Source organism: Notothenia rossii (assembly GCF_949606895.1).
Source record: "Notothenia rossii genome assembly, chromosome: 7".
Lineage (NCBI taxonomy): Eukaryota > Metazoa > Chordata > Actinopteri > Perciformes > Nototheniidae > Notothenia > Notothenia rossii.
The window spans coordinates 12008311-12031118 of NC_136905.1; the positions used below are offsets into that span (position 1 = coordinate 12008311).

A 22808-nucleotide genomic window follows, 5' to 3' on the forward strand; every position below is an offset into this window, starting at 1 on the left:
TTCTGATCTCCCTGAAAGGCCATCCCATATTTGTTATAAATTCCATTGACTAAGTGCATTAAAGATGCAATAGAGCTAACCAGATAAGAATAATACGATTTCAGAGATGGAGCGTTTTGATAAACCCTCGGGAAAACAGGAGTTAAATCAGAGCTATACATTTCTCCTTTTAGCTTGTGACTCATTGCACAAACAGCCAAAGGAATAAAATATTAACCATGGGGTCAATAAGTCCCCCTGTTAACGTCATCAAAGTAAATATAATCCATGCAGACGCTGGGATTCACATTAATTACACGGCCCTGTTACTAGTGGTTACAAGTATCCAATTATCAATCGCAGGGGCAATGAGCATCTTGTTAGCGCTAATGCTACCTGGCACCAGAGAGACAGGGTTAGCGAGACGGTGCGTCTGTGTGATGTCAACGATATCTAGCTGTTGCTATTCGAGGCACGCGGAGAGCTGCAAAGAAAAAGTGCACTAAGGAGATGACTCTGTAGGAGAGAGGAGTTTTGATGGAGAGCGCCAAGGGAGCACTGCTGGGGGAGAAGAAAGGGAGTTTAGAGAGTGAGTGGGTTTAAAAGGGGTTAGTGGGCAGAAGAGTAAAGAAAAAAGGTAGGAGAAACAGGGGAGAGAATTTTCATGTCCGTCAATCCAGATGGAAATTTCTGGAAAAGCTTGAATGCCAACCGTGGGCCTTAAGTCTCCGTGAGGAGCAGATGTCAGATGCATCAGGAATAATCAATAATAGGTGAGGAGGGAGGATCAGCTGGAACACACATGCATATTTAAACAGTGGTTTCTTCTGAACAGAACCACAATATTTCTCTACTGTGAACCAAGCACTGTAATCATGACGACCTTAAACAAAAGTAGTTTGCTTTTACCTAAACCATGATATTTCCCTTAAACCTTATCATGCCATGTGTGTGCGCAACCTAATGACATTTTAACTTTTTAAACAGGGACTTAAGACCCTCTTCTTTCGGCAGGCCTTCCAATAAACTTTGAGCATGGTACACCTGGAGTATTGCCATTTTTTATCGCTATCTCCGACTTTTATTTTTATTTTTTTAATCTTTCGAATTGTATCGGTGTCCTTTGCTGTGAAGCGCTTCGAGATTTGTCTTGGCAGATGAGAAGCGCTATATAAATTAAATGTATTATTATTATTATTATTATTATGTAATGCAGACGTTGGGTAAAGCTGCCACTCCGACAGACACAGATAGCCAAAATGGAAAAGTCTTAAGCGCACTTTTAAGAGTGCGCTTAAGACCTTCCTTTTTGATAAAGCTTAAGGGCTGATTAGATTCAGCCCCTAGTTTTGCTGATATAGGCTTAGTTTGTCGGGGGACACCTTACTTCTTCCTTCTCTCTGTCTATACCTGTGTACTCTCATGTTCCGATTAACCCAGCTTCCCCAAATTTCTTTCTTTTTGGTGTCTATATACGCCGGGATCCGGAGTCATGGATGATCCTGTGGCTGTGGTCCTGGATCATAAGTCCTGGATAGATATCCTCGTGGATTCATCTTCCTATTATACACACATGCATTTCCAAACATTTGGACTACCTATGTTGCAAATGTATTATCTTTTCAATTTACACACGGCATCTATTGCACGTCTGTCCGTCCTGGGAGAGGGATCCCTCCTCTGTTGCTCTCCCTGAGGTTTCTCCCATGTTCCCCTTTAAACTGTGGGTTTTCTCTGGAAGTGTTTCCTTGTACGATGTGAGGGTCTAAGGACAGAGGGTGTTGTAATGTCATACTGATATTCTGTACAAACTGTGAAGTCCACTGAGACAAATGTAACATTTATGATATTGGGCTATATAAATAAACATTGATTGATTGATTGATTGATTGAAAAGTACTTTTGGCTCAAAACAGTGAAGATACATTTTGTTTGATGACAGACTGTCTTTTTTATGGTCTGACTTCCACAGTACAGTCAATGAAAGCGGTTTAACCCCAGCTGGCATTACTTGTTAGATTATAAAAATATGGCAACACATTTCCAAGCCATGATGTCTTTCCCTGTTATCATTTGAAGAGCATTACATAACTTACATAACCAGGTGTTTTGAAAGGAAATTCAAAACACCTGGAATTCCTGATGTGAAAAATTGGCTTACAGATTTGTATTTTATTGATAATATTATATAAATTATAGCTGGGGCTGCTGATTCTGTTATTTGGAAGTAAAAGAAGATACCTGGCTATCCAAAACTTGGCTAAATTGTGTTGAAAAGTTAAAGTTTTGAGAATATACTATCAGTTCGATTACTACATTTGAAACATGGAACAAGGTTATTTACAGAAGTACATATTCTCCATGACACTTCTTTGATTAAAAGAGTAAATAATAGTTCCTTTACCCACACACGGTCTTATTGCATGTTTACAAGCGAGATGCCACCAACGTAATGACAGTTTGTTTACTTGGGCTTCATCCCAGGTTTGTTTAAATACATCTACAGCTGCTTGTGTTTATAGGCGTCTCGACAACAACGTATTTCTGACTGCTTGGCCCAAACACTGTGGCAACCGTCCAAAGATAAGCCGACAGAAACTGACAGTGCCACTATCGGAGGGAACTTGCACTAAGACCTTCTTCTGCAGCTGCAAATATAGGATCCTCACTTCTAGATCCTATCCTATCCCTGCTACAAGATGTAAGAGGAGGAATCTAATCCCGCTGATTATCAATGTAAAGACTGCTCTACCAGTTACTCCGCAGAACAAGGGGGCATGCACGGAGCTCATTATACATCTTCAATTGAACCCTCGATTTCACTCAAGACTGCACAATTTGTTCTCTTTACACTGGACAAATTGCAGGTATCTCACATCCTCCAATCAACCTTTGGGGATATCTAATCACAAGTAATACTGCAGTTCACGAGAGAGAGAGAGAGAGAGAGAGAGAGAGAGAGAGAGCAGCTGACAGAGATATTTGGAAAGCTCTATTTACTGAGAAGCATTGCTTAAATCATAGTGCTGAGGAAAGCTGACCCGCCTTTAAGAAATATGCATAGCTATGTTTTATGTGAGACAATGATGTAGCACCACTGTCCAGATGGGACCAGGGGAAGATGGAGCGGGGAGGTGGAACGTGGTAGAAAACACTGACTGTAACCTATTAAAAAATACTCTTTTTAGGTGAGTCAGTGAGGAATTATATATGTAAAAATGAAATGTCGGATTCAAAATGACAGAAAAATCGTTTTTTCTTAGCTTTTATATATAAATCCATCAAACATGTCGTCCCAAAGTGCGATCTGTTTTAGTTTAATCATAGTTTTGTACGTTTTCTGGAGCTATTTATAATCTTATATGATACCTGCATTACTGAAATTCGCTGTTTATCTATTTTACGTTCATATACTTTGTCTGTAGCACTTTATGCCTCAGTAAAGACAAACATTGAATATTCTAATGCTGACTTTTGTTTGAAAAATAACAATAAATCCAACAATTTGTGTTCAGAGTCAGTATTGTGAGTCAGGATATCTAAGTGTAATCCTTCCTCGTTGTGTGGATTCATCTGTATGACTGTCTTGCTGCCATGACTACCAGTTTTGTGCATATTACTCCCACTGCTTCACTCCCTACCTCTCAGTAAAGCACCACATGGACAGCATTAGAGGCAACCAGTTCTGATAGCACCCCGTCTCACCCGTCAGACCCCCTTCCGTCTCACCCGTCAGACCCCCCTTCCCTTCCTCCCTTCCTCCGTCTCTCCATTCTCACCATTATCGTAATCACACAGCCAAACTGCTCTGCTAAAAGACTTGCATCTAATGGGGCTTTGAGCCTTCCAATGCGATAGCACTAGCTTTGCAAGACAAAGGAAGAGACAGAGAATTGACAGATCAAGGCACATTAGAACCGAAGTCTGAATGAATTTAGTCCATTATGAAGCCCTCAGAGGACGAGGCGGCGGAGACAGAGGCTTCGGATAAAATCACGGCGAGCAAGATCCTTTATTTTAGAACCAATCAGTGTTTATTCTATGTTAGTTGCAGCAGACAGCTTGATTACTACTTTACACAGGGAGGCATGATCAATTTCTCATTGACTTCTGAGTAATTTAGTTTGATGCACTAAGCTTTAAGGAGGGCTAACATAGGGAAATCTATGGAGTTTGTTTGCAGCTTTTGATCTATTCTTCCCTGTCATGCACACCTTTCTTGTGAAATGTGTTTGTCTGGACAGAATTTATTTTATTTGTTTTACTTTTATTTTTTTTATTATATCATAACTTAGTACTTTTTTTTTAACATATGTAACATTAAGCTGTCTGTGGCTCTTTCCTGCTGTAACGATGCTAATAAAGTTATTCTGATTCTGAATTTCGTTTAGCATAGGCAATCATACAGGAAATGTATGTGGAGCAGAGCATAAGTACAGCCTTTGAACTCAAATTACACTCAACAAAGTTTTTCTCTGTTTTTGGTTTCACGTGAAATTGAATATGACGCCAATGCCTAATAAAGGTGGCAGAGTATAAAAGTATTTTTTTAAAGTTTAAGGAACAGGCCACCACACACGTTGAATATTTTTAAACTAAGGAAATATGTTTAATAGGTTGTGAGATGACTGGCTTTCAAAAGGGATGTCAATAAACTATCAAAGTGCCAAAGACTAAATAGCCAATCAACACACGTTAATCTAATCACGAACAAATGCAAAATGCACACTGTCCAGCCGTGATTAGCGATGCTCCAGATGTTGAGCGGTACTCACGTCAATCTAATTGCAGCAATCTAATTTGCCTCTCTGGGAGAGCGTGGCGTGTCAGCCCTGTCTGATATGACAGCCCCTCAGATGAGATTACCCACCGCACACAGTGCTATCGAACCCCTCGCCTCGCACTCTCCCAAATGCCTCATGCATTGATCAACCTACATGCAGTGCAGTAAGTGAGGGGGAATCATACATCTGTTGCTCTGTTAACACACACAATCTGATTGGAAAGGACAGCTAAAGCTAGAGGCTGTGATTAGCCGTTTGATAAAGACACTCAGCCACAGCCCTGCAGCAGCAACCACTCGTAAGGTCATCCTAAACCCACAAAGTACATCAATTTAAAAGAACATTCCCAGTAAAAAAAATCAAGAATGAATGCATACATTTTTCAGTCTGAGGCCTCGGGTATAACCTTGAAAGAAATCCACTTTGCAAGCTTAATCTCTGATTGTTTCTATAGACAAAACAAGGTTGCATCATGTCCACCAGATCTCATCTGAATGGAGTCAGCAACTCACTAGTTGCAAGCGGAGAAAATTGCAGCCCAACCAATTTAGGAAAGCTTTAATAACCTGTTGAAAGAGAGCACACGTCTGCTGGGGAAATTAAACCGGCCATCTAAACACAGCAGCCGCTTCGCATCATTTGTGCAGCCCTGCAGGCATTTAAAGGAAGAGGAAGGGTTAGGAGTGTGTGTGTGTGTGTGTGTGTGTGTGTGTGTGTGTGTGTGTGTGTGTGTGTGTGTGTGTGTGTGTGTGTGTGTGTGTGTGTGTGTGTGTGTGTGTGTGTGTACATTTAGAAATGTCTATATACATTTAGAAATGTCTGGAGGACAGTGCAACTTTAACAGGTTTCTAACAGGCAGTATAGAAATAACCGGAGCGCATGGTGGTTAACTGAAATGATGGGCTTATTAAAAAAGATTTTAATTAAGAAATAGATCGTGAACCATTCCAATTTTTCCATCAACCTGTAGAAAGCCCATTTAGGGACCTTATGTGTACACTGGAAGTAACTGCTGCTTGCTGACCTGCAATTTCACACTCAATTACAGCGTGAATGCAACTTTCTAACAATATTTACTAGAGGAATGCAAGTTAGGAAACTTGAAACACTTGTCCACATTACTTATCATCAATTCCTATTTCACTGCTTCGCACATTCTTCTGTTTATTTCAGTGTCAACATCCTGCTTTCCAGGATACCAAAGGCTGTAAGCAGCATTCACAACCGTCCCCCCCACCCCCACCACCTCTGAAATGTGGCCCAGACTGTCAAGCTCAGTGGGAAAGTTCCTCCAACCCTCACAGCAGGAAACACCAACAGAAGGAATTCATTTCATGCACATTTACTTATACATTCTGCGATTGCTCGTCTCCCTTCCCCTACCCACCAGTTGAGAGTCACCACAGAGGCCTTACCTGGCAATGATTTGCTCTGGGTGAGACGGGAGGAGAATAGTTTCCGCAGACACAGATTGAACGCAGGATGATACGGAGGAAGCGGGAATGTGTGCATATGTGAATGAGAGACACAACAGGCTACAGAGGTCAACCTTCGCTACTGTTAAAGCTGTGCTACCCTCAGAAAGTCAGTACTGATGCCTCAAGGTACGTCACTCACCGCAGGAACAAAAACATTTTAGCTCTGTGGGTTTCCAGTGTGTGAAGGAGCGAGACCACAGCTAGTCTGAGTGCTGCAGGAATCCAGACAGAGGATGTGCTGAAATGTTAGCACATCTGTCTGTTTTCAAGGAACATAAAAAGGAAATATCGCTACGAGTGAATGATAAATGGAGATGGAGACAAAAACTAAATGTTCCTTTCCACCCGGCAGACAGGGGTCTGAGGGGGATTTAAAGGGAGATTTAAAGGGAGATTTTCATTGAGAAGACTGGCAATCTGATCAGTCACGTTGAACAGTCTCAAAGATGATGGAGGAAAAGAAGGGGGGGTGTTACAGCCCTTTGAGGGGGAGCTATTGCGAGACTCCTCAGCTTAGTGAGATATCCAGACTGAGAGAAGTACTGTGTATTAATAGTTTCAAAATTAAGTGAATGAAGCTAAATCTGTTCCCTTATACCGCCACCCGCTTAAGAGCTTGGCAGGAAAGGCTTTTGATTAAAACTGCCAAACATGGATTACTACACACCAAAGGGCATGTCTCAGGTTTCAGAAACGTCATCATCAGATACCTCATTCACACCAACGCAACTCCGGTTCAAGCTCCGTGCTAGAGCTTTTCAGGTTCAGAACCGGTTCTTCGGTTTAGCTCCGGCTCTTTTCACAATGCCCAGAGTCCGACTGGTGCTGCGTCATTGCGTCATCGTTTGCGTCATGACGTAACCGTTTGCGTGCCTGCTTCATAAAGCCAAACCGCGTGGAAACTCTTCGGAAGACCAGATTCCCAGTAGGTAGCTGGTCTCTTCAGTGGATCACTGCTGCTTGTTAAGTTTATCCATCGTTGTGTACAAACTGGATAAAAGGCGGGCTTGTTGTTGTTGTTCAGGAGTTGATCCCGCCCTTGCCCCTGCCCCCGCCTCGACGTAAGCGTGACGTATGCGGTGCTTTCACTCTGGCCGGACAATTTTTTGGTGCTTGAAATGAACCGGATTCCGGAGCTAAGAGGCTGCTCCGCTGCGGTGTGAAGAGGAAAACCCGGTGCTTTTCAAGCTCCAGCTCCGAACCGGCCCTGAAACACCGTTGGTGTGAATGAGGTAAGAGAGTCTCGTCGGTACGTCACTGCAGACTGATCAGTGAACACAGGTTACATAAGCACAGGATCCCAAACGATACAAAACCACAAGATTAAACAACATGAAGAGGTTTGAGGCTTTATCTAGATGAAGAGTGACCCTCAACCTTGCATCCAACAGACAGCGATTGAATCGTTAGTGGAACAGAGTACAGTCCCTCGTAATCCTCCTGCTTCGTCATACATTTTGCAAACAAACTTTCATCATTTTGGATTAAATCCCACCACATGATGTGCTCAGGCCGACTGGGGGGAACTTCATCAAATCCGAGACAGGAAGAAACGATATTTGTTGATGATGATAAGGAAAGATGGCGTCCCTTTTACGTCCGCTCATCCTCTGTATTGCTTTTACTTTCTTCCACAGGTCATGATAGTTTGTATCCAGGGGGCGTCAACAATTAAAATATCTGGTAGTATGTTCTATATCCGAAGCACTGGACAGAAGGCGAGGGAAAAGTGTGTTTTTATTAGATTATAAAAATAAAACTGACTTGACAATAAACTGACTTGACAATGCAATAAATGACATGATAAGCCCCGGAGCAGATGCCGGATAATATGAGTAGAATGAATAAATTCCATGCACTCTCCATCCTTGTTATCCAAACACTTTCTGTCTCTGAGCTTTTTATTTCTCACATTTTGGCGTTCCACATTTGCAATTTGTCCTTATGAAACCCCCCAGGGTCGAAGATCAAGAACCCGCTTTTGTAACCCTGTCACCAGCGCACTAGCGCAGCCTGCTAGCATTTGTTACATCTGAAGCACTGGGTGTGCTGTGATCTCCAGGCAGTGAGGAACGTCATGGACACGCAGCGGGACAAAACCTGCTCTGACATCAGCAGAGTGCATCATCAGAGGCTCGCTGTCAGGCTCTTCATCTGCCTGCACTTTAAATGTTCCAGCACGAACCACAGTTAAGGTGAAATATTCTTTACTCTCTCCTGATCTGTAGATATCACTGAGTTCTTTGTGGACTCAAACAGGAGGAGAAGAAAGTGGTTTATGGGTTCTTGAGTTTGTATCATTGTTTTCAATCCCTTTATCTTAGATATAACTCTAGATCCGTATCCATGTTTCAGACATTATTTGTACTTCTCTGCATAGTACTTAAACTGATTTCAAATGTGTTTTCTTTTGCCATATACTGTACTGTATTGAGATTGTATGTTCCATAGGTCATCATCCACCATCACAACCCAAACATGAAAGCTTCTCCTCTTTTCTATAATGCACGACAAACACCTGTGCGTGGCCCATAGTGGAATAAGTGGTAACATTAGTACGCTAGGATAACTAGCTCCTCTTTTGAAGTGGAAAAGGGAAAGGATGATTTTCCCGTCCAAATGTTGAATGTTGTAAAGGGACATAATAGGCACTTTCACACCGGAGTACTTTCCCCAGGAATAGTTCAGATAGTTCCTGGGATTTTGCGTTCACACCAAAAATATCTGGAACAAGAACTTTTTTTTGCAAACCTTTTTTAGAGAAAAAGGTTCCAATTTCTATTGGCTGGGCGAATTGCAAACCATGCCCCGTAAAACTCTGAAAAGTTTTTTTCAAGCCGCCATTTTATTTGCTTGCATTAGCATTATTAGCATTAGCCCAGCGCACCAACGGAGAGAGACTAACTTATGGCAACACAAAAGAAAATATGGGAGTGGTGGAGTGATAAAGAGGTGTCGGCGCTTCTGGCAATTTACTTTGAAGCCAGTCCCCAACTCCGGGGACTTCGGATGGCAGTATACGCCGTGAAGTTGTTTGCGGCCTGCCAGTAAACCCAAAGCAGAAGAAGAAGAAGAAGAAGAAGTGACATCAGCGGCTCCTTCAGGGACTTATTCTGGTGTGAACGCGATTTACTAGATAGTTCCAGAAAATAAAAGTTCCGGGGACTGTTCCAGGGAAAAGTACTTGGTGTGAAAGCGCCTAATGGTTCAATCCTGGGAAAATGGAACAAAATACCCTTGATCAGTTTTGGTCTACACATTATAAGTCTCAGCTGTGCACCAAGCCTTCCCAGAGGGCCAGAGCTCAGTAGCTAATCCAACTAATAATCAATTGTAAGCTCTTGAATAAAAAACAATGAATATTTTCTGTTGCATTATTATAGTTTACAAAGTAAGTGATGAGACATGTATGAGGTCTGAGTTTCACGCAAATGAGATGCAGTGGATTTATGGGTGTTTGCTTGTGATTACTTGTACTCCTTCAATATCTGACAACTTTAGAGCACAGCAGATTACAAAGAGCAAACTCACCTTGTACCATTTAGAAAACAAGATAATTTACACATTGCTTTTCTGTGCACTAGACCCTGACTTATACATATTGTCAGGCCACTATTATCAGATGGTACTAGTTTATCAAAGCTATATTGTTATAGGCGTGGAGGTTGGCAGAGCAGTAAACAACAGCATATTTTAACATCTTAACTCTGACGTGTTTAAATCACGTGTGTGTTGATGTTATGTTCATGAAAAAATGATATATTATCTGATTTGTTATTCTTCTTAGGTGACATTGTCAGTATTCATTTAAGTTATCTAGCATCAGTTGAGATAACTGTGCCCATCCCTGCATATCTTAGTTCAACATTAGTATCTATAAATCATGACCCATCCCCTGCTGCTGTATATTAACACGATGATAAAAATGTTTCCATCATACAAGTATGATTATATATGACGTGTCCGACAGCCGTTTCAGTTTGAGGCCTTATTGGTTCCACAACTAATAGGCACAGGAAGGAGGGTCTGATGCTGATTTGTCACCTGGCTCTGGTTGCTATGGAGACAGATGATATCCACTGCATCATAATGGAGCCCATGGGATATTGAAATGGATGGAGTAGAAATGGAAAGTGTGTGGATGGTGACAACCCTTCACTCTGGATGTGAATCCAACGTGACAGGAGGTGATGGGCAACATTTGCGTAGCCATTCATTTAAGTGTAATGACAGGGGGGTTGCCGCTCCACTCTCCCTCCCCTCTTTCTCTCTGACCTTCATACTGCACCTCTTTCAAGACCAATCACAAGACCTGTTTGGAGGTAATTGCGAAAGGAGAGAAAAACATGTCTGCTCTGCGAGAGAGTTGGCAATTGTTGGTGGAAGAGGTTGTCAATTGAATGCTTTTTATAAAAATGTGCCTTTGATTACAAAAAAAAAAGGATTTTGCAACTAAGAAAAAGAGTTCAAGGTCTTGACAGCATAATGAATGTGTTTGTATGCATGCATGTGTGTGCGTGAATTCCTTGTGAGTCCCTTCTAAGCATCACTGTCAAAGCAGATGTGCTGCCTCAGCGCATATCTTTAGAAGCTCTCACTGCTTTGTTTGCTTTTCAATATTATAAGAATGATTAAAGTACGTACGACAAAGATAATTGGTTGGAATCCTTCATCACTTTCAGGGGCTCCCAAGTAGGGCTGCACGATTTTGGGGAAAAAAATCGAATTGCGATTTTTCTGACAGATATTGCGATTTGATTTGCGATATTTGTTTTTAAGGGACCCAACGGAAGTTTATTGTAAAATGCGGTCATATCTCCGGCTAGGAAGGCCGTATCAACATACTCCAGTCTCTAGCATCCCCGCACCCGAGCTACGAGTGAAAGAACTAAACTTTCATGACACTTCCGTTGGGTTGCTTTAAAGTCAAGCTTCAGTTTAAGATTCACCCTGTAATAGAAACATGTGATGGAGCATTACTAACCTGACTCAGATGGTTTGTTTCACCAAACCATCTAGGAAAGCTCCATTGGAAGCCATTTGGAAAAGTATTTCAAAAATACTTGGCAGGTGATTGGATCAATCTGTCTATCACCTTCTATCATGGGCCACTTCTGATTGGTTAACAATGGCTGGTACATGTGGAGCACAGCACTTCTGATTGGTGTGGATGACTGACACACAAGAAGAAGAAGAAGAAGAAGAAGAAGAAGAAGAAGAAGAAGAAGAAGAAGAAGAAGAAGAAGAAGAAGAAGAACAAAAAAGTAGAAAAAAGTTTTAAAAAATATTGCAGGCTTTGCAATTTCATAATCGCATCATTTAAAATCGTGATTTTGATTTAAAATTGATTAATCGTTCAGCCCTACTCCCAAGGATCCAGAGGACCCCTGATAGCTCTATAAAGTATTCGACTTCCCCTTTCACTTGGCCCTCCAGCCAGATACGACTAAATAATGAATACCTGAGGCTTCATCATTCGGGCCATCGATCCAGCATCTCCTCCCTCCTCCTCTGCTCTCCATCATGTAAGAGCACCTGGCAGCGCTCTACAAAATCTAAAGAGCCCTCGGGATTCTCTAATAAACGCCACTGGTTCTAAACGGTCCCCGGGCATGCATTGAGAGCAAAAGGTTCAACCTGTGTCACTGGGAGAAGCTCATTTAGCATTCCAGGACAACTCTCGACAAAAGAAAAACGGTGACCTTATGCGCTTTAATTGCACCTCTTGGGATGAGGAGGGGAAAGGCTAAATGAGGGCAGAGCATTAGGACGAAAACAAATGGAAAAATAAAGAATGATGTCATCCAAAGATAAAAGCAGGAGAAAATAGAAAGCCATTTTTCACATGCGTGGAAAGAGGTCTTTACGCTTTCATTTGTTGTTGAGTGGCAGAGAGCTGGATAGCAATTGTGCATAGCAGCATGTGGCCAACCCCCTTAGCAGCAATAGGACATCTATCGTTGATGAAAAATCTCTGGAGTGAGGGAGGGGCAGCTGTGACACAGAATGTATTGCTCTTCTTTTTCTTTCAGCACAATCACAAGTCTTGTCCCCAGCATCTGTTGGACCGGGGTTTTGGCTTGGCATCTAATGTGCCGTGTGCTTCAGCTACTGACCCACATATGAAGGCACGAGGGTAGTGACGTCGCTCACAGAGGCATGCACATCTCTTTAATCTTCCATTCAAGCACTAGGCCTGCTCGGGTTTCTCACTTCATAGCAAGGGGAGGAAGTGATAAAGCACATGAGAGCTCTAATAAGAATGTCCAATTAGTTATTCACGTCAATAGAGAAAAGGAAAGTCATTTTAAACAGGATATTAAGGGTTCTGGCAATGAATACCCTAATGCTTTGATTCACATGTACTGTTTGTAGAAACCAACAGCACCAAAGGTTAGGACCAGCTGTCTTCTCTGATTTGCAGTCTTTTTAAAGGAATTGTTCTGCTTTTTGAATCTGTTCACGAGAGAGCAAACACCGAGGCAACTCTCTTATACGGCTAATAAATATATAAGCTAAAGTTAGCGACTAGGGCTAGGCCATAGGCGGATTTTGCGGGGGGCTGAAATATGTTAAAGCATTACTACGTCGAAAACTGTTCCAATACAAATATTTTGTACATCAATATTTTAATAAGGTAGGACACTGGTTAATAATATTGTAGCGTGTTCAAGTAACCAAGGGATATAGTAGTTATCAAATGACTATACGATGTGCACAGTTATGATCAGTTTTACAGTTATGTAATGCACTGTGGTTGGGGGGAGAGACCGCCCCTTCCATATGAGTGTTCCAAAGGTTTGCCCCCCCCCCCAAGCGCAAATGTCAAACTCCACCTATGGACTAGGCTCAGAATGGTTAGTGGAAAATCAGCTCTGTCAACACTGACACAATCTGCACTTTACAACGCTCTGTTTTCACATGTGCCTTGACCTGTTGCTATCTGTCTGCTTTGTGAATATGTATTTTTGTTTAAACATGCTTTTATCATAATATAAGCATCTATGTTGAATGTTGTTTTACTGATTGTATTTACCTGTCATTTCAAGTGAAAAAGATTTTTTAGGATGACTATCAACATCTGTCCAGGGACTGCAGATGAAAAATAGCCTGTTTGCTAACTCTGGCGCATTTACAGAAATGTTCATCAATATCTAGCAACTTCGCACAGCCATTGAAGAGGAGTGGAGCAACATTCCACAGGCCACAATCAACAACCTGATCAACTCTATGCGAAGGAGATGTGTTGCACTGCGTGAGGCAAATGGTGGTCACACCAGATACTGACTGGTTTTCGGACCCCCCCCAGACCCTGAGGCTGTGCGAAGTTGCTGGATATTGGCAGGAACTGGAACACGCTGTCGTATACGCCGATCCAGAGCATCCCAAACATACTCAATGGGTGACATGTTAGGGTTAGGGTTTAACCCTAGGGTTTTTGGACCCCCCCAGACCCCCCCCAATAAAGCAAAACTGCACGTTTCAGAGTGGCCTTTTATTGTGGCCAGCCTAAGGCACACCTGTGCAATAATCATGCTGTCTAATCAGCATCTTGATATGCCACACCTGTGAGGTGGGATGGATTATCTGGGCAAAGGAGAAGTGCTCACTATCACAGATTTGTTCAGATTTGTGAACAATATTTGAGAGAAATGCTTATTTTGTCTATATAGAAAATGTTTTAGATCTTTGAGTTCATCTCATGAAAAATGGGAGCAAAAACAAAAGTGTTGCATTTATATTTTTTGTTGAGTGTATATCCTGATTTAAATGTGTGGTCCCAAATAAAGCAATGGGATTACAGGCAACAATCTAAAGGATGATGAAATGTATTATGAGTTATATAACGTAAAGGTAGGTCTGGTGAAAACAACACTCATTTCAACTTATTTTTTAATTCTGAAATGACTTTTTCATATATCTTTCCTTTGACCAAAACAGTCGATCTTTATCTCAGAGTCTGTGACAGTTGGAGTAAAGGTGTGTGATTTTGGTGCCAATAATTCTAAAAGCATCATGTCAAACCCTTTATCTTTGTTGTAGCCAAAAGGGAATAGAAAATACAGAGATCCTCGATGGGACTTGAGGGACCCATTCTCTAGCTTTTTCCCAGAGTGCTAACAAAAGGAACAGAAGAGTCACGCATCCCGGAGACGGTCCAAGAGCCACAGAACATCCTCCCTCACAATACAGCTCTCATCGTGACAGTGCTCCGGTGATAAAGGAAAAGAAAAGAAAACAATCCATCCAACTTGATTTGCTCCCAGTTACATGGTGGTGAGTGGTGAGCTTTGGAATGGGTGCACAAACATGCAGCAAAACAAAAAGGCCTACAAACTTCTTAAGTTGATCTTTCAGCTGCAATGTGCTTTAGTTGTAGAGAAAGTCATCAAGCTCACCCACACATGCAATTGTCTCAATGGTGTGGAAAGTATACATTAAAAAAGATATTGAAACGGCCCAACAATGACAAAAATCATTTTCATTCTGTTGGTGTCAAAATATATGGTTATTATTATCCGCCTAAGGCTAACGCTCTGTCTGTGTTCCACATCATCATTTAAATTCAAGGCTGTGGGCTCCTTTTGGCCTTGCTCTGAGATAAGCTCGAAATATAGAACCATCCCTACTGACACTTTTAGTTAATGCTCTCCACCACCATGAAAGTAGGTCACGAGAGGTCTGGGAGCCAAACATTGAAAATAATTCACTCTACTGAGGCCTTTGGCTTGCAAGTCTTGCACAGCTAACAAATGTCCCAGAATTACTTCACATCACTCTCCAATACAAGATCATATCGACAAATGGGAGATAAGGTCCTGTGTCCACATAGCGTCGTTTTTCGGTCAGAAAAAGCACCTCCGAGCATTTCATCAACATCCCTGAACTAGGATATCTTGACAATGTATCGGGGCAGGTGTATGACAGACTAGCATAGCCCCTTCACTTTGTATTAACTTGCTGCGCTTCTATCCATGTGTTTGAAATTTTTTTCACCATAAGCATCAGAATCCGGCTCGCCACTGCTCAAAACTCACTGGCACGAATATTTATTATTCGCCCGGCCAATCTGTTCGCGAACAAATTATCTATTTGGTCTTTGTTATGAGAGTTCCTATCTACATATAAACATCAGGGAAGTCAGACATGGCCATTTTCTACAGTGACGTCACCAGTGTTTTTCTGGAGGGTTAAGATATTTTCTAATATATTCATCGTAATGTTGCTCCGTAAGTGTTGCATTTGTAATCAAGTAGCTGTTTACCAACTAGTTTGGCAAACATTGTCTTTTAAAGCTAATGATATGTCAATGTTATGTGCACACCTTCTTTCCACCTCCCCCAAGCAGCCCATCAGTACGGCAGGTTTAACAAATGTCAACTTAAACCTTCCCCAGCTTCCTTTTGACTCCTTAAAGTCAATAGCAGTACACAAGGCATCTGAAAGATCATCCTATTGACCTTCTTCAGTGATTTATGCCAGTCACGATGGGAACTGCTGATAATATCAGACCCGAATATTACAGCTAATCCTTAAAGTTATTCCTACATGCAAACAGGAAATACTGAACCGTGGAAGGACAATATCCAACTGGGACACCATTTATTATACAGATGAATACTGCATGAACCCATAAACAAACAGTTACAAATAATTCTCTATGTATTTTTCAAAAGAAGATTAACTTTTCGAACAGAGAGGTCATTAAATTATACAATAAAATAGTTTTACTCTCTAAAATAAGAATGTTACTCCAAAAAAAACAGCATTAAACCTCTTTCGCATCATGCCGTACGCGTGTTGATTTAAAGCAGGGGTGTCAAACTCAATTTCCTCTCGGGCCACATTAGCATCATGGTTGCACTCAAAGGGCCAATTTTATATATAAGACTATATAAAAAGACATATATAAATATTTAATAATATAAAATAATGTATTATATTACATTGGATTATTATGAGATAGGGTAGTAACTTCATAATTAACTACGTCTGAAAGCAGAAGTCTAGGTCCCTTCAGTAAGAATGTCACAAAATGATTTAAAAAGAAAAGCCAAATTCTAAAGAAAAATAATGTCAAAATCTAAAAAATAAGTGACATTTTGAAAAAAAAAGTAAATTTTGAAGAAAAAAAGTCAAATTCAGAGAAAAAAGGCATATTTGAGATGCATTGTGGGACATGTAGTTTATGGGCAACGTGCTTCTGTAAAGTAGCATGTAACTGTATAATAAACATATTATATTCTTTGCAAGCTCTTGCGGGGCCACATAAAATGAAGTCGCGGGGCCACATAAGATGAAGTCGCGGGCCAGATTTGGCCCCCGGGCCTTGAGTTTGACACCCCCAATTTAAAGCATTACGCGTATATATTTTCATCATATTTTACCAAATCTAATGACGATTCCTGGAGCTGTCACACCGCACTCCAATGTGACCTTTGGTATCCTTAATTTCGTGATGCTCCAGGAGATTTTATATTTTTTATAATTACCCTGAGATGAAGTCATCTAATGAAATCAAAGGGCAACGGGAACATGGTGGAGCTACCAGATGACCCTTGACATTTAATCAATCAGCAACCCAATACTAATCTGTGAAACATATATTAAGCTTTTAAATGTTAAAATATTTTTAACATAATGCTTACCAATCTTAAAATACGTTATTTTCTTGAGGAAAAAAGAGCATAAGTGCACACATTTATCAATCCATGATTATGTTTGCCTTTCTGTTTGAAGACTCCCACACAATCTTACAAAGAGGCAGATTTACTGAAAGTGCTGTACTGTTTTCACTTTGTAATTGCCCTGAGCTAAAAAAAAACTTTTAATGAGCACTAAAGACATAACGTATTTCAAATGACGAAAGGGAAATGAGAGAGAAAGTCCATTAGAACAACTTTGGTTACAAGGAAAGAATAAAGACAGAGGAAGCTGCTTTCAGTATGGAGGGTCATGACAAAGGAAAGAACAAAGGGTTTGGTGTAAACATTGAAAAAGAACGGGAGAGTGAGAGAAGAGTGTTTGGGTTACAGCAGAGGAGCTCTCTGCCTTTCTGTGTTTCGTGTCGTGCTTCTCTGAGTGTACAGCAGAAGGGATGTTCTGGTGACTCGCAGCATATTGACAAGATCCTGAAGCAAATGCTAACTGAAGACCCGATCTCACCGCATTTCTGTTTACTCTGGGGATTAAATTAAAGAACACAGCATCCAATTTCATACCTGGCTTCCCGCACCAACCATCCCAATGTGACACTTACACGTAGCAGGATGCCCTTTCTCTCTTCCTCTCTCCTTGACTCAAAGATGATACACAGCGTAGCAAACGAGCATGGTTGAGGGAGGGAAACGATGCTAGCTTTAGACAGAATGGAAAAATATTTGCTTACGGGACTAACCCTGACGTTTTCCCCTTCCCCCACACTTGGAGACTGGACTATTACTCTTCTGCCAGAGACAAATAGCTTATTCCGTCCCTGCTTTCCGTTGCATTATCGCTGAATCTGCATTGAAGGTACATTGCTTAGCTGCTCTGCACAGATCAAGATGGCAATTAGCTGCCAAAAGTTGAGGATTGCACCTCTGGCCCCAGCAGCAGAGTTACTTCAAAATTGTGGCTTCATCTGTTGTGGAAGAATACGACTGTTTCTGTTTCAAACTCATTCATCACACACATGCATGCACAAACAAAATATCTTCAAAATCTCTTTCTGGGGCTGTTAAAATGTGAAGTATCCTTTTCATCGTGGTTATTATGTTAGAGATCTATAATAGTCCATCAAGCAACATTTGGTATATCTATATTGGGTCAAATGATTTCCTCTTACGTGAACGTACCACTGATCCCAGTGAGGATCAATAAACCAACTCGTATCTTTCTGTACATTTCAGCTGCTTTAACCAAATCTTTAAATTGTTGGGCCACATGGTTAAGTCCCTTTAACTCTAATACACATTGCCTCATATATAAAAAAGGTATGGGTGCACAAGTGTGTGTAGATACTGTATACGTAACAATAAAAACATTGGTATCGGCTTCACCAATTGGCTAAATTGTTATTTTAATAATCAGTCTCGACCCAGAATTTCACAACCGGTGTGTCCCTAGAGGCATAAAACAAGAAATGCTCCGTAATCTTCGCCTTTTCTGAACCACACATCACTGAAAGCCTTCCAAACATAAAAAAAGTTAATTAGATTATGTGGAGATGGTTGTGCCACCCTCTGTGTCGCGCATCGCTACAAATTGCAATCAATTGCTGCGCTAAAAGTTCAAATGATTTCAACTTTGACCTTTTTTACCGCTGACATTTCGATGTGCAACCAATCAGATGACAGCTGAATGAAGCACCGCAAGTTGGCAGGGGGGGGGGGTAACCGTGGTAATAAAACTTAATTAGCTGTTTTCACTGCAAGACTATGCGCCTTACATCGCTGTAAGGAAAAAGCTAATTGTGTATCATGTTAATGCAGCCATACTGAAGCATGATACGGCCTGACCACGTGCAGTACAGCCATAAAGTGTGGCATTGATGATATCTAATGGGTCGAATCAGACATTGAGCGATGAATAAACACCAACTGCTCAGGTAGCTGCGTCAGGTCCCTCTACATCTTCTGTAAATCCAGCTTTAATGGAGCGAACCAGATAAAACTCGAGCTGGGGACCTTCTGGGGACAGGCACCGATGTTATGCTGATATTACTTTGTTTGTATAGGATCTGTAAGAAATATATAGTGATTGTTTGCTAATGTGCTTGCCTTTGTAATTGAATAAGCTGATACTGAGGCTGATCGGTGTGAGTCTGTGTGGAGTTTACTTTCTGCCCTCCAGCAGTCTGATACTGCAGCTTTAAAACAAACAAATCACAATCTACTGACTCTCTATCGTCGTCCCTCTCGTTCCTCAAGTTTTAGTATTGACAACAGTACAGTCCATTAGTTTACAATCTGCGTGCTGTTATTACTTTCTAATGATGTGTTACTTTATGAGTAGCGCAAGTAGAAGAAGCCTAGATAACTTACCTAAAGGAACAAGAGACGTTTCTACTTTACAGCTTATTAACATGACCATCAACAAAGCACGTTTTCTGGAACCGAACATCAGCTTTAATTAAAGAGAAAAAAGGATTTCTTCTTTCTATGGGAACTCTTGGGCCTCATATTTAATGAATGCTTCAAAGACACTTTGACACTGCTCTTATTCCTTTAACAGCCTACTTTAAAACATCATTCACCTGTATTAGCATAAGAACTAGGTTTTTATCACCTTATTCTTTGCACATCTAACTGAATCAGTGATGTGTTAAAGTTCCCATGTCATGCTTTTCCGGTTATTACCCGTCCCCTTGTGTGTTGTGTAGCTTTTTATGCACGTAAACGGTCTGCAAGTCACAAACCCACAAAGTACACCCTGCAGAGAGTACAACTCTAACACAGAAAAGATCTGTCTGCTGCCCCAGAACGCCTCGTTGGAGATTTCTCTTTTTCCCATTTATTTCTTCGTAATAAGTAACGCAGACCAAATGGACCAATCCGCGGAGCCACACACACACACACACACACACACACACACACACACACACACACACACACACACACACACACACACACACACACACACACACACACACACACACACACACACACACACACACACACACACACACACACACACACACACACACACACACACACACACACACACACACACACACACACACACACACACACACACACACACACACACACACACACACTAATCAGAACAGAGTGGGCGAGCTGACCAATCAGAGCACAGTGGGCTCATAGGGAGGGGGGGGCAGGAGCTCCAACAAGGCGTGTAGGACAGAGAGTGAATACACATACTATACAGAGATGCTGTATGAGAAACCAATGTGAGTTTGGAGCAATGAACAATGTCATTCTATTAGGGATGTAACGATATATCGAATATCGAGTTAGAGTTGAGTTGAGTTACTTGAAAAACTAAAGTGAAACTTGATTTATTCTATTGCAGGGTCTGATTATTATATTGTTGACACTTTAAAATGCTACTATCCTACTAAAATGCTGTACAAATCAGATTTATTATTTAATAAAGAAAACATTTTTTAAATTATTTTTCAATATTGCGATAAATATCGTACCATGGACTTTTTAATCGCGATATTATCGTACCGTGAGTTTTTGGTATTGTTACATCCCTAAAATCTATTCTAGTAGACCTCAACAATGGAATTATGATCAGTAGAAACAGATTCACGAACAAATCACTTTTACACAAAAATGCACTTGGCTTTTCTGACTTAACGCAGCCTACTCATTGAATTAAGCAGTGTCTTAGACGGAGGAAGTTATACAAAAAATCTTTACTTTTGGCATAATCAACGTGTGAATTTTTTTTGGATTTCGTCAGAAAATAAATGTGGACTGGTTGAAGGAGAATATAACACCTATAACATGATTAAAGGACTTCAAGGTGCTTCAAAGGGTTCCCTCCTAACTGAGAACCTTCAAGGCAATGAAAACAGCAAGGAGATCACAAACTGTATTTTCAAAAGAGCTCGCATCATCGCCTCGATAAGTCCTCAGGTATAGAAGACAATACCTGTCCAAGTCTTATTAAAAGCTGATCCTCCTTTTATTAAAGGCTTCTTTACGGGGATCTCTCTGTGGCTCAGCAGTGTGAACTGACTGATACGCTCCGTTGCAGACGACCTGCAGACCCCTCCGGATCTCGCTCCAATTAGAGGCTGGGGGAGACTGAGACGCCCTGCAGGTTGTGAGCTTTTCCCTGCTGAGTGAAAGGTAAGGAGGATGTGGTGACAAGAGCTCGCTGAGGCGCAAAGAGAAAAGGTGCCACGTTATCTTTTCCACTGACAGCTTAAAACGTTTAAAGAATACATTTCGTTTTTTCTTGAAATGTAATTCTTTATCATTTGCTTTGAGAAACGTTGTAATGATACCATAAAAATCCTTGTTGGGTTAGCTTTCAGGATTTTAACTGCGAGTTTAACCATTGTTACCAGAAGAAAATGTCTCAAAAGAAGCCAATCACAATGGTAATAAGTTGGCATCTGATTGACTGGTTTTTTTGTTTTTGTTTACTGACCCAGGGACCAAAACACCAAATATGGAGCTACAACCAAATAATTCCTATAATGGGGCTCAAATAACAGCAAAAAGAGGAATACAATAAATAGATGAAATAAATAATATAGACATATATAAATAAACTGTCTGCAGATTAAACAAAACAAATCATCTTAGTTTCCACCACAATGGATTGCTCTTATTTGGATGATAACAACGTCAAATGTCTACTAATTGGAAAATATAATCCAGAGCATAGTCAAAACAATCAGAAACAAAGGATCAAATCTGCTTCACTGATTCCTTTACCTTTCAGAGAGTTGGCTGGCTGTTATAGTTTAATCGATCTTGAAGGGCAAACTGTTTTGTGATATTTATAATGGTCACATACTACCAGTGTTGCTTGATGCAGAACCAATATGCTTTACTTCCACTTTATGCCTTGACAAGACTGAACTGCTTTTTCTTGCTGGAAAAGCTTGTCCCACTCTTGACCTAACAATCAACATCGGCCCCTCTGTTGTTTCCCCGACTCAGACTGCAAGGAATCTGGGTGTGACCCTAGATAAACTGTCCTTCACTGCAAACATCGCTGCTACAACCCGCTGCTGCAGATACACGCTTTACAACATCAGGAGGATACGTCCCCAGCTGACCCAGAAATCAACGCAGGTTCTGGTCCAGGCTCTCGTCATCTCACGCCTAGACTACTGCAACTCCCTCCTGGCTGGTCTACCTGCATGTGCCATCCGACCTCTGCAGCTCATCCAGAATGCAGCGGCTCGTCTGGTCTTCAACCTTCCTAAATGTTCCCACACCACGCCGCTCCTCCGCTCCCTTCACTGGCTTCCGGTAACTGCTAGAATCCACTTCAAGACACTGGTACTTGCACACCATGCTGCGAATGGATCTGGCCCTTCCTACATCCAGGACATGGTTAAACCATACACCCCAGCACGTGCACTCCGCTCTGCATCAGCCAAACAGCTCGCTGCACCCGCACTGCGAGGGGGACCCAAGTTCCCATCAGCAAAAACACGTGGGTTTGCTATCCTGGCTCCAAAATGGTGGAATGAGCTCCCCATTGAAATCAGGACAGCAGAAAGCTTACACATCTACTTCAGACTGAAAACTCATCTCTTTCGACTCCACTTCAAGCGATAGAACTATTAACAAAGCACTTACATACTAATAAAGGACCGGCTTATATAAAGCCAGTTGAGTAGCACTTGAAATGTTTTAGCTCTATGAAACCTGATGTACTTATATGATTCTGTTTTCTTCTAGTTTGTATCTTCTTGGTCGAATGCACTTATTGTAAGTTGCTTTGGATAAAAGCGTCAGCTAAATGCAATGTAATGTCTTTAATTCAAATGTATCAGCCTTGCAACAAAACTCAACTTTATAGATCTTCATTTCCTCCTTGTTGTTCTTGTACAAAAAAAATCCAGAAAACCAAAGCAAATATTTGT

The 22808-nt window shown here is 41.2% G+C and overlaps 1 protein-coding gene across 3 annotated transcripts in view; it reads right to left on the minus strand.

Moving 5' to 3' along the window:
• LOC307045851 (mannosyl-oligosaccharide 1,2-alpha-mannosidase IA) overlaps nt 1-22808 on the minus strand; it is a 196914-nt gene that overhangs the window by 92305 nt on the left and 81801 nt on the right. The gene's annotated exons all lie outside the window — the stretch shown is intronic.